The sequence below is a fragment of the Oxyura jamaicensis genome, chromosome 11, assembly GCF_011077185.1.
Source record: "Oxyura jamaicensis isolate SHBP4307 breed ruddy duck chromosome 11, BPBGC_Ojam_1.0, whole genome shotgun sequence".
In the NCBI taxonomy this organism is placed as follows: Eukaryota; Metazoa; Chordata; class Aves; order Anseriformes; family Anatidae; genus Oxyura; species Oxyura jamaicensis.
Window position 1 is genome coordinate 7,021,605 of NC_048903.1, and position 12,698 is coordinate 7,034,302.

At 36.4% G+C, this 12,698-nt stretch overlaps 1 long non-coding RNA gene across 3 annotated transcripts in view; it reads right to left on the reverse strand.

Moving 5' to 3' along the window:
- Positions 1-7,566, reverse strand: part of LOC118172705 — a 95,553-nt gene extending 87,987 nt beyond the window's left edge. For 2 of the 3 annotated variants that reach the window (XR_004753828.1, XR_004753826.1), the window contains exons 1-2: positions 7,352-7,566; positions 3,289-3,380 (exon numbers count right to left, since the gene is read on the reverse strand). This is a non-coding gene — a long non-coding RNA (uncharacterized LOC118172705). Of the gene's footprint in view, positions 1-3,288; positions 3,381-4,780; positions 4,846-7,351 lie in introns of those variants that run through there. The other variant, XR_004753827.1, reaches the window with a different exon arrangement.
- Positions 7,567-12,698: the final 5,132 nt, after the last annotated feature.

Below are 12,698 nucleotides of genomic sequence, written 5' to 3' on the forward strand. Positions count from 1 at the left end.
TTATTCCCATGACTCTGTACCATTCAATATTTTTATTCACATTTAGTTTGTATAATCTAGCATCCTTAAGAAAATCACTTCAGATAGGGACTAAGATAATAAGAACAAATTTAAGTGGAAATATTCCATGTCCAGAAATAATTATATCTCAGCTGACAATAAGCACTTCTTTCCTGAGCCACATATTATCTATTCATGTGAATAAAATAACAAGACCATCTGGCAATTTCCAAAAAAAGTTACAGTCACCACCTCTGTTGCTCCTGGCCTTTGCAGGGAACATCACAGAGGCTTGATACATCAGGCATGAGGAGCTGAACAGTTTCATTTTTTCTATTATGCACACGCAGTTTATTCCTTTCTTTAACCAGTACATTTCAGGACTCAAGAGTTACTCGAACGCCCTTCATCAATAAAGTTATTCCATAATAAAGGAGTGCATGAATTTCAAGTAAAATGTGTATTCAGAGCAACTCTGTGGACTCTCTGCCTTATTATGAAGGCATAAGGCACCTTCAAAGAGGGAGTCATGTGGAGATAACAGTTTATTATTTTTAGGGAAACAACTGAGTATATTCATGCTGTACTTTGAATATAGATTAGCAGCTAAATTCCAGCCAAAATTCACCTCCAGGTTTGCAATGGGGCAAGCTTCAGACAACCTGATGGAGATGAGATAAGAGTATTATCCCTTCCACACCCTACCACAGTTTGCAACACAGGTGTGTGAGTACATTATGCCACGTACAGTCACCATCGCTAATCATATTTACTATTCTTTCTGCAGTATCACACATCTGACATTGAACAGGCAGCCCTGGACCATTCCTGCAAGGACTTTGCTTTAACATTGCCTGCCATCAGGGCAGGTAGATGTGATCTGTGCCAATCAAGAGACAGCCCACAAGCAGTAGATGGATGAAAGTGGGTCAGGGAGTACAACAAGCTTTAATCTACTCTCACCTCGGCAGCAAAGTGAAGCACTTTGAGTTGAGGCAGTGCCTGTATAAAAAACTATCAAGGCACTTTCCTGTTTGCTTCCAGCAAATACGCACATTTAGGAAATACTAAGGAATACTGGCTATGCTTCTAAGCTGCCTTGGGAAGGTCTTTTCAGGTTTAAAACTGTAACAGTAAAATAAATTATTTTTTCATAAAGGTGTAAATCCCTACCTGCCAATGCCAATTGACTCCAGTCAAACAGAGAGTAATATTTAGATAGGTTTCCTGGGCTTTCTGCCATTCATTGTACAATGGTAGCACATGAAGACAAAGTTTATAGTGATCAAGCTTTCAATAAAACAACTATTCACAGGTAGGGAGCGTTCCAAACGTGAACTTGAATGGTCTTCTAATATTCTCAAAACTCTCCCTTTCCACAACAACTTCCCCAGCTCCATGTATTAAGCCATGGAGCAATTCAGTCTCCCTTCACTGCCTTCCCTTGCTTCCCCTACAAATTATGGCAGAGCTTTATTTAATTAAATGCACTTTAAAAATAAAACAAAAAACTTTCAAAAATATGTGAAAAAAAGCTCTGGTTTTGTACCACTTAAATGAACTATGGGAAAACTCTTTTGGAAATGAATTCTATTATACTAAATTTCAGCACAAAAAAATGTAAAGAATTGAACCTGCAAATGTTTGAACTTTTACCCACGAAGAAAACTGAATTAGATTACACTAGTGACAAATTAATAGTTTGTTTTATATGCATCCATGATTTTATTCCTTAGAGATTTGAGATTATTTCTTTTTATCTTCAGTAGAGTGTCCATGCACCTCTACAAGATTCTACAGCTGGATCTCAAGGCTCAAAAGAAAGATATCCAGCATCAGATATCTAGATATCTTATAACTGGATATCAGATATCTAGGACCTAGTCCTAGAATTTTAAATCAATATTTTTATCTTTAGTGTTGCAATAAATAAAACAAAATCTATTCATATAATCCCTAGTCTCCAAATACAGCTGTGACAGTTTTGATAATGATTTGCATATAGAGGGTTTTTTCTTTCTTTTTGAAAAGGTGATACCTGTACATTAAATTAGCTTACGCTGATTCCTCAGTCCACATTTCAAATGCAGAAGTAACATACTGCATGACAATTGCCCTCTGGTTTCCATAATGCAGTCTATTTTTAGCAAACACTTAGATTGACTCATTTGGAGTAGATCATAGAGCCGTTTTGACTTAGGTAGTGAAAGCAATTCTTCTGTAAGTACTGTTAGTTATATTGGCTGTTGTTTAAGAAAGCATAAATTGCTTACAAGGCTTCATGTTCCTAGAACCATCAGTTCCTAGAACTGATATGCGCAAATACATTCTTTGTGGTGTGTACTTTTAATATATTTTCCACATAAAATACCAATAATGCAAATATGAAAATGAATTCTAATTATGAGTTATATTTGTGAGGCTTTCGACTCTCACATAAGCCATAAGAATTATGACTACAAGAAGTTTAGAGCTTTAGATTCTAATTTATTAACTTTCTATAGACAATCAAATAGGGAAATGCAGAACTGCTATCTGGCTGAGTGTATAGAGGCTTTTTTTTTTTTTAATATTTTATGTTGTGTTAATTTTAGGTATTAAATGTCATTTTAGAAGGTTTAGAAGTCTTGCTGCAAAAACTGGTTTTCATCAAGTTAGAATAAAAGTGTCACAGCAGCAGGAGAGGAAACCGGAAGCAGTAGATCAGTAGACACTTCATTTATAATTCTTAGAGCAAGCCCTTGTCATGATTAGTTTTTGGAAAAAAACTGGGGCAGTTTTTCAGTAACTTAAGGAAGAAGCAAGTTGGGCTGTAGCTAGTCACATCACCACATGTCTCTATTATGCAAGTTATACGTATGTTTGCTAAGTGAGTCCGTATATTTTGTAGCTACTCTACTGACCATTTACAACCAAAATGATTCCCACATATGTGAACTAATGTTCTTTACAGTTGCAATACTATTCATATCTAAACTATCCAGGAAGGGTACAAGGAAATATCTACTCCTTTTCTTATAAATACGCAAAACTGTTACATTTCATAATCTGTTTAAGACCAAGTACCTGACCCAAATGTTGACATAACACAGGGGAATGGTTGGGGACATGACAGGCAGAGTATAGCAAACTTATTGGAAATGTTTATTAAATTTCTATGTTGGCCTATCAGTTATGTCACACTGGGTTATGTCATTCACATTTCATTGCATCACATCATGCCTGTCAAATTATAATGGTGCCTGACTGGCAGAACACAATTGAGTATAAAATTTGATTTTATCTTACCTATTTTGGAGTTTTGAAAAGCACAGCAGATTATATGTCCTTTGAAGTATCGTAACTTTCAACATACATTTTTTTGTCAACTTGCTGTTCAGCTGAAAAAGAATATTCACAAGCGACTGCCACATGTAACATAATTGTGCAATAAATTGAGACAAGTCAAAATTATACAGTCCAGGTAACAGATGAGCTGGCTAGCTACATTTGTAAGAGTGACTGAGGTGTCAAATTATGATTGAAATAAACTACCAAATGCTGTCAGCTTTATACTTCAAGCATTGGAGCATATGGGATAGACATAACAGGATCCCTAAGACATACCGCATAGTCTTAGTGTCACACAGCTACCTCTGTGTACTCTTAACAGTACTGTTTCATGTAAGTTATTAACACAAAGAAACAAAATGTCTCCCATAACAATATCTCATTTGGAAAATGAAAAATAACCAATAGATTTACTTAAAATAAAAGTTTAGAAAAAAAAATGCTTTAGGAAAAAGGTTAAATGGTGAATGCCACCTAATTTGGACACCTAAAATATTTTTCATCCTTTCCAGTAGGCAATCCTTGTCGCACCATAACAAAGGAAGTGAGAGGTATCAGTTTTGCTGCCTTTAAATACCTTGCTGCAGGGATTGTGCTCCCCATGTTTCCAACACTGAGAAGTATTTTCTGCTCTAGGCAAAGCAAACAAAGAAACCCCCTTTAAGAATAAAATAGTATTCAATGGAAGTAAATGTGACCTATTCTGGGACAGGAAAAAAAAAAAATAACTCTAAGTAGCCAGAGTGAATTATAGGTAATCTAATTTTTAAGTCTCTTACTACCTACAAATACTTTATTAAACATTGGTGCATAGCACATTTTCCTTCCTTCTTAAACTCGTATCTATTTAATTTACATGCAATACTTTAAATGCATTTATTTAATACAATGCCTACACCTCTGTAACACAAATTGCTTTTATTTGTCATGAATTCTGATGTTCATTTTTTATTCTCCTTTGAAATATCCAGCCACTCCTGCGTTTCTGTTCTCTCAGGCTTTGATATATTGGAATCATTTCCCCAGGCAGCAATCAGCATTGATAAAAGAGTTTGAAATGCAATTCACAAATAGATAGCATATTTATGTGTAAGAGAACCAGCGCTTATTTTCACTGTGTATCAAAACAAACACAGGAGCACTTCTGCTAAAACTGAGCTCATGTGGTCAGGAAGATACAGGCTGGATTTCAAAAACAGCTCTGATTTACAGCATTTGTGGGGTTACTTTAGAGATAAAGTTCTGTGCTCACACCTAGGAGAGAAACATCACCTCCCAACACACACAGTGCTGGCAGCACACCTCCCACCCTGACGGGAGCTCAGGGCCATGCTCCTCCCAGCCGCCCGCCCTCACCTCAGTGTGATGGTTCCCTCCTTCCCCTCGCGAGTTCCCCTGCTTCAGTGTGGGCTGTCCCCCCTCAGCACCTCTTCCTATCAGGAATATTCACCTGCTCTGGTGCTGGGTTGCAGTGGGCATCTGCTCCGCCATGGAGCACCTCCTCCTTTCTCTCACTTCTTTTCTCTCCTTTTTTCCAGCATTTTCTGCCCTCTCCCCAACATGTTCCCACAGAAGTACGTGCAGCACTGTTGACAGTCTCAGCTGTGGCCTGCATTCCAGAACCATCCGGAACCACCGGGAACCAGCTGTGGTGGGCCTGGGGCAGCCCTGGCCTCTCCTCACAGAGGCCCTGCTGCCAGCCCCCAGGCCCAGACAGCCTGTGCATGCTCCTATGGAGCAGCTGTGACTTTCAGCCTTGTTTAGTATTAGCAATCATCTCAAGTACAAGTACCAGCACTGTCACAGCATCCAAGATTCACAAAACACATCACAAAGTTGTTGGTTCCTTTAAATAGGAAACAAAGAAACTGCAAAATAAGCCACCATGCCACTCTAGAAATGCAAATCTAAGTTGCATTTATCTTTGTTTTCAGTACTACTAATTGTGGAAAGATTGGTGCTTCTATGTCCCAGTGTGGTTTCATATACATTGTAAACCAGTATGTTTTATCTGCTTCTTTCCAAATTAACAGATGAAAGCAATAATACGTTAAATTACAGGATTTTGCTAGGTTTTCCACTTGTGTGATGCACATAACAGAAAGCACACAACCAGTCAAATCAAATAGTTGGGTCAAACAAGCAGATAGGACAAATTTTTCAACAGCAGCAACGTCAGCCTGACCTTCACTGTGGCCCCCTGTGTACCTGGGCCAGTCTCAAGAATATATATTACAAGTGTATCATGGAAAGATTTCTAAAAGGTAAAATAAAAATAAACAAAAATAAAATCAGGCCAGCTGTCTGGGTCTGGAACATACTTTTGCCATTTCAGTGTCCATTTTAACACAGTGTCCTGGCAAGATCAGAGACCTGCTGTGCCAATGGTGGCTGCCTGAGATCCCATAAGATATTCTGAGTGGTATCAGAGAGAGAGAGAGAGATCATGACTTTGGACTGATACTGAAGCTGCCATTCTTTGTTTCCACTGCTTTGTCCCTGCAACTTTCATTTAGGTACATTTCCATTTGAATTAATGACTAGAGCGCTAAATGCTGCTAAAATTGGCAAGTGATAGTAACAGTTCTTTAATTAGACTCATTGTCCCCCCAGAATAAACATGTCTACGCTGACACATCATTACAGAGGCATACATTTCTCCTCACTTTTTAGACCTGTGAATAGCAGTAGAAAGTCCTGTCAAATAAGCCATCCAGTTTTCCCATGTTCTTACTGACTGCAAACTTAATAAAGTCTTCCTATTCTCTTCAACAGGAAGGCAGAGGTGTTAAGTCGATGATGCAAGTGGCCATCCCCATCTGTTCTTTACTATGCCTTGTATTTATTATCTTTTAATTAAACACAAAGTATGCACAAATTACGTAGAGCCAGCCAACTTCAAGAAAGTTATCAATGCAATCACAAACTGAACCTTAACGCTTCTCAATATTAGGATCATTCTGTATATGTGCCTCTCAGCAGAGACATTTCACATGCTGGCTGGTTTGGGAGATGAGGTCAACATCCCTAAGAGCCAGGTAAATGCCAGTGGAACCTTTCACAGGCACGTCAAACTGGAACACACACCAATAGCAATCACACTTATAAACCTCACTCAATTACAGGCTTTTCAGCTCAGGATGAAAAACATGCCTGCCCTAAAGAAATGCATTTAGGCTTTCTCATTTCTGAGTGGTGAAGGAATGATGTCAGCCATCCATTATTGATCTCCTCAGGAAAGAGAGCATAAAACAAAGCAGCTCTGAAGACACTGATAAAACAACAGAGTTGTGCTGACTTGCTACCTTCATTTAACAATATCTTCACTTTAGAAAAACATTCATCTTTTAGGAATGTGAAAGCCTGCATCCAAAAGATGACTTCCATTGAATAGCAATTATTATTATTTTTTAACATTAAGTGACATCTTTAGGCCAACAATCATTAAAAGATAAATATACTGCATGAAATACTGCACAGTTCATATGAAATCTTTTTCTCCCACAACTGAACGCTAATGTATAACGCATCCAGTCTTTTACATATAGGAAGATTGAACATTTAATACTCAGAAGTGATTTGCAGATTTTCATCACTTTTAAAGGGTTGCCTGAGTCAGATGTGGGAAATTCAAATTTAAAAAGGGGGGAAGGAAGAAGAGAAATAATAATAATAATAATAATAAAAATTAAACTTTTTATGCTTGCACAGCATTCACATTCCTCATACTATGAATCCTTTCCATAAAGCACAGTAAGTTTCAAACTACGCTATGAAAGCGATCGGTAAAATTCTGCAAACTTATTATAAAACCTCTTCAGCTTCCCATATAGCAGCAGTGATCAGTGTGTTATAGTATAGGCACGCACCCCTTCTATAGTCTCCTGGCACACAAGGAAACTATGTACAACATGAGACATTAAAATATTTACAGAAATTCATTAATACACCTTTCTTGCCCACTTAAAGAGAAAATGGTACATGATTATTACATCACACTTACCTGGAGTCTTCTCCCTACCCTTCCAGCTTTTAGTGAATTTTCACTCCTGTTCCATAACAGGTATTTCTCACCCCCAGAAGGCACTGCATTTCAGAAAGCAAATTAATGTCTTTCTACCAATTACTAGCATCTTCAAAGTCTCTGGAGAATTATTGTACAACAATTAAAGATCTTCTGAGTGAAAATGCTATATTAATGGAAGATTACTAGGATGCTTCCTTCAAAACTTCTCGCTTTTCAACAGCTGATTCATCATTTTGATTTGCTTCACTTACAAATTATAAGAACAGAGGCATAGCACCTGCACCAGCACTGGATTCTCCAGGTGATTTGAGTGTTCTTCAGGCATTCATCTAACAAGTTGCAGTTATTTATTTATTGCAGGGTTGTTTATATATATATATATTATTTTCTCCTCTCTCACTTTTGAGATGACAAACTTTCTTAACACTTAGGGGATATTTTGGGTTACATCTAATGCTAACTACTGGCAACAATACTTTGTTCAAGTGAATTAACTAACACTGCTTGTAAAATGAATAAGGAAAGGAAAGGTCAATTTTGTATACTCTTCCAATAGACATTTTTGGAATATGTCAGCAATACAGAACAGCAAATTAAATTACTATTTATGCACAAGTAGCAAAATATGTACACTGGCAACCTTTTGACTGAATTCTAAAAGACTGCCCTTTCCAATAAGCACTTTTTTTTTTTTTTTTTTTTTTTTTTTTTTGAAGGCATTTTTTTAAAAAAATTTAAAATTTTTTTTTTAATTTTTTAAAAATTATTATTTTTTTTTTTTTTTTTTTTTTTTAACTCATCCAGGCACTGAAAAGGAAAATGTAATTTTAACTATTAAATATTAGCCACTAAATGAGTCACATTTTGAATTGAATATTTTTCAGCAATGTGAAAGGAATAATATTTACAAAAAGATTCATATTGAGAAATACTACGAGAAAACATTGCTATATATTAAAAAAAAATAGAACATGCAGTTGTTATATTAAATAAAAGTTAGCTAATGTCTATCAAAAAAATCAGACATGAGTACTTCTGCCTGAGGAAAGGTAATTTTTTACCTTTAGAGCTGGGGAGGGGAAATCTCATTTCTGAAGCCTTTCCTATCTCTGATCAGATCAGACTCCATCTAGATATTAAAGATGACAATTCCAGAGAATCAGCATCTGGCACAGGAGGATGACTAAAAGTTCCCACTATTCAGTAACCAAGGACTTGTTGCATGTTCCTATAGTGAGCAGAGTGGCTTTCCTCTCTTCAGAACTGGGGAGATCCAGTTTGACCATCAGTGGCCAAGATGACACTTTAATTTGTACAATTTAAAGTAGCTCCCTGGGCTACTTTAGGGAATGAATGAAGCAGCTGCCGTGGCTCTCTTTGCCAAAGGTACTTTAGAGGCTTGCAGATGTCACTTGGTCCCTTAAACCCTGTAAGGTGGATAACAGTGATTTCAGCTCTGATTACAAGTACCAAAATGTAGAATTTGCAGAGATGCATTGCATAGAAAACCTGACTCATGGCACAAGCACAGCAAACAACTACTACTGAAGGCAGAACTGTCTGCAAGGAACCAAGTTATTCCTGCACGCAAAATGCTTTTGGGGAATAATAAAGCCATGTATGTGATTAAAAGGTTTGTTCCTTTGATCAGCTCATGATCTTGGCCCAAACCTCTTATATTTTCAAGAAACCACATTTGTGCATTTTCCCACATTGTGTCTAAGCTGGGAAGGCTCTCCTTAAATATCTTCTTCCAATCCATTTATAAAATTCTCATTTGCTGCCACATGAATGAGAATCTTAATGATATTGAGACTAGCTTGTAATTATATTTTAATTATTGCATACCGGCAAAAAAAAAAAAGACTGCATAAGACTGCACGCATGATAATATGAAGATGCAAACACATTTCCATATGTTCATGTGACATTGTACTCATGCAAATAAGGATAAAAATAGAAATACCCTTTTGGAAGGTTAAGGGTAAAAAAAACACGATAAATAAGAGAAATTGAGAGTTAATTTGGGAACTTGAAAGAAAATTTAAAATATTTTCAGTTATATTGACAAATAAAAGAGAACATGAGCACAATAAAACTGAAGATTCAAAATGCAAGACTACATTCTACCTTCATGTCCTCAATATATAGCTATACTAAAGTCACTGTAACTGCTAATCTAAGTTAAGAGTAATTAGTAACATATTAGAAAGCAAAGAGTATTATTACAGTACTACAGAAGTACTTTGATGAATTAAGGTGTTCTTTAGGCTAGTGAAATGGTTTGGATATTAAAATCATAGCACAACTTTGAACCAGTGAAGTCTTGAGTCCATTAGAATCAATGAATTTTAGGACCCATACATTTTTGTGTGTGTGTGTGTTTGTTTTTGTTTTTATATAAATCTCTGCCTTAGAAGACAAGAAGTGTAGTGTTTTTGACATTTTAAATAACTGAAAATAGAATTGTGAAATAAACCTTTGGAAAACAAAACTTATTTACTGAACTTTGATTGAACAGGCCATCAACAAACCCAACAATGAAAAGTAGCAAAATGATGTGTTTACTAATATGTTTACTAATAACATTGCAAGCATGCTTAAAATTCTCTGGCTAGCAAAATCACCTGCTTCCTACCATCTGGCCCACATGAAGAGAAATAAAAGACCATATTAAAGACTGTGAATTAATTTTCATCCATATACAAGAGTTTACACACAATAAAGTTTAGTATTCTTATATTTAAGCCTCTATATCGTCTTGAGTTAGGGTTGGGGAGGAGCAGGGCCACTCAATTATCTGTAATTTGCCAGAGAAATGAAGGAATCAGACAAATATATGGCTAAAAAAACACTAGCAGGAAACCATGAATATGCTTCCATCTAAGCTGCCTCTGATACTGGAAGTGGGGCAGCAGAATCACTCATATTTGTGGGAGTTCACTGAGTTTCTCTGGCATGAACATGTCTTTCTTGAATAAAAATATTAAAGATGTCGAAAAAAATATTTTACTAATGTAAAGGTGTCAAAAATTCTCCAAGCCTGAAAAATTCCTCCTTGGAGATCAGAGCTCTGATTACATGTCAACCAGTCTAAAGGATGAAAGCAATTACCGCTTTCCTTTGCTATCTGCTATCAAACTGGAAGCTGCGTAGGAGTGTTTGTTTTATTTGGTCACTGTTAAAGTGCTGGATAGTGCAGAAAGCTTTCTGGACGTGAAATAGATTATTTGAAAGCAAAAAAGGAAAATCAACAATGTTTTGATTTAAAACAAACAAACCCACCAAAACACTGAGAAGTCTCTTTGTTCTAAGCTGCCATATTTAATTTTCCACTTATAGTTCTGCAGCACACCCTAAGGAAACACTAAAAGGATTTCCTTAAATTTACCTTCTGGATACCACTTTGAGGTCGCAGCTTTTGAATTACCAAAGAAATCTTCTGGATTGTGAAGAACCAGGATAACGTTCTCTTTACAGGGAACCAAGATAACTCTGCCATAGTCTCCAACACAGTAAAGACTGGTTCAGAATCACAGTCCCCAAGTGCTACTGCAGTAATCTGTATTGGCCAACACTGTCCTTTCTGAGTACCAGTTAGTAGATGCACCATCCCTGGCAAGTCATGAAGGCAGTATTCTGGAGAATCTGGAATAGAAATCAAGCCAAAGCATGTAACCCTGGAAGAGAAAATCTGGTCAAATCACACCTTGTATCTCCTGTATTGATACAACTGATTACTTATTTCTAGCGTTTTTAAAAGACAGCTACACATCTCTTCTCTCCTTTTTTTTTTTTTTTTTTTTTTTTTTTAAGAAAACAAACAACAGGATTTGTTTCTCGCAAGTGATTCTTTTCTTTTAACTACTTCAGCTGTTTCCACTGAAGAGAAATCTATAAATTCCATTTCAGAGAAAATCTCTTCCTGAGTTATTCCCCAGCACTATTCTCACATTCTGTTCTTCTGGTCTCTGACCTCTCTCTTTCCACCCTCCATTAAAAAATAAAAAATAAAAAAAATCCTCCAGCTCCCCTAGCGTCCCTTCCTTGGTCATTGGTAACCAGGGAAACCAGATGCTATGGTAACTCAGGGATGAAAAAACATACATTCGGTATTCCTTAAACCCCAAACTAGATGGAAGTCCTCAACCCTTTCTTTCTTTAGGTGATGAAGCAGCAACAGAAACAGTAGCAATCCCATACTTACTCCTTCAGTCTTATGAACCATGTAAATATCTATCTTCTGTATGCTTCCCCTTCAGTTTTCTAAGTGCTTTGCTATTTGTAGAGCAATTTCATGTTAAATTCAGGTTGTCACAAGTGACATGTATTCTGAGTGCTCTCATCACAACTCTAATTGCAATTTATTTATTTAAATGTCTGAAATTATTCAGATTCAGAGTATATGGATGCTTTTAGATTGGAAAAAAAAAATAAAAAAAAATTCCCCAAGCCACATCCGATTATTTTCTGAGCCTCAAAACTATCAAAGTCAAATATCTTAGCTGAGATTTATATCTCAAGGGTGATTCCATGCAGAGTCCCTGATGTCTAATAAAAGATTTGTTTTCTTGTTCTCTTCCCTGAGTAAAAATAAAAACATGCTTCTCTCCAATATCTAATGCCAATTTTCACAAAATGCAAAGGTACTTAATATCTGAGACTTCTACCCTCTGCTAAGTTTGTTAAAAATTGGTCAATGTGTTGAAATATTATTAAGAAGGCACATGTTACAGGGTTGCAAAGACACCACCATTTGTTTTAGGGAACTGGCTTCAAAAAAACAAACAAACAAACAAAAAAGACAGTTAATTTCTGGAGAATCTGTGCTCCAAAAATGTTTACTCTTCTTGTTGAGAAAAAAAAAAAAAAAAAAAAAAAAAAAAAAACAGGCTCAAGAGCCTTCCATAAGTTTATAATAAATTTTACAGAACAATTGATCTTGTTCCAAGTTCACTTGCAAAATTTCTGTAATCAGTAGCAAGAAAAATTATGCATCGGCCACGTGTTTTACACCTCACAGAAAGTACACTTCTAAATTTTACTGTCATTGTTTACATTAATTTCTATTACTCCTCTCATCACCATGCATGGCCTACAAAGCTCAGGCTTCAATCTGGAACCAATTTTTAATAGTCTTTCGCTTCTGTTGCCCATTACCTATGCTCCACATGATCTATCCAAAAGGCAAAAGACTAGCCTCTGATTTCCATGGTCCAAATTCACTGTTTAACAGATCCCCCCTGCAAGAAAGAAATGGTTCAGGTCCCAGTCTGCCTGCTTCAGGAGATGGAATTCAAGGAGAATTTGTTCCAGCGGGTTGAGGAGAGTGACCACACTG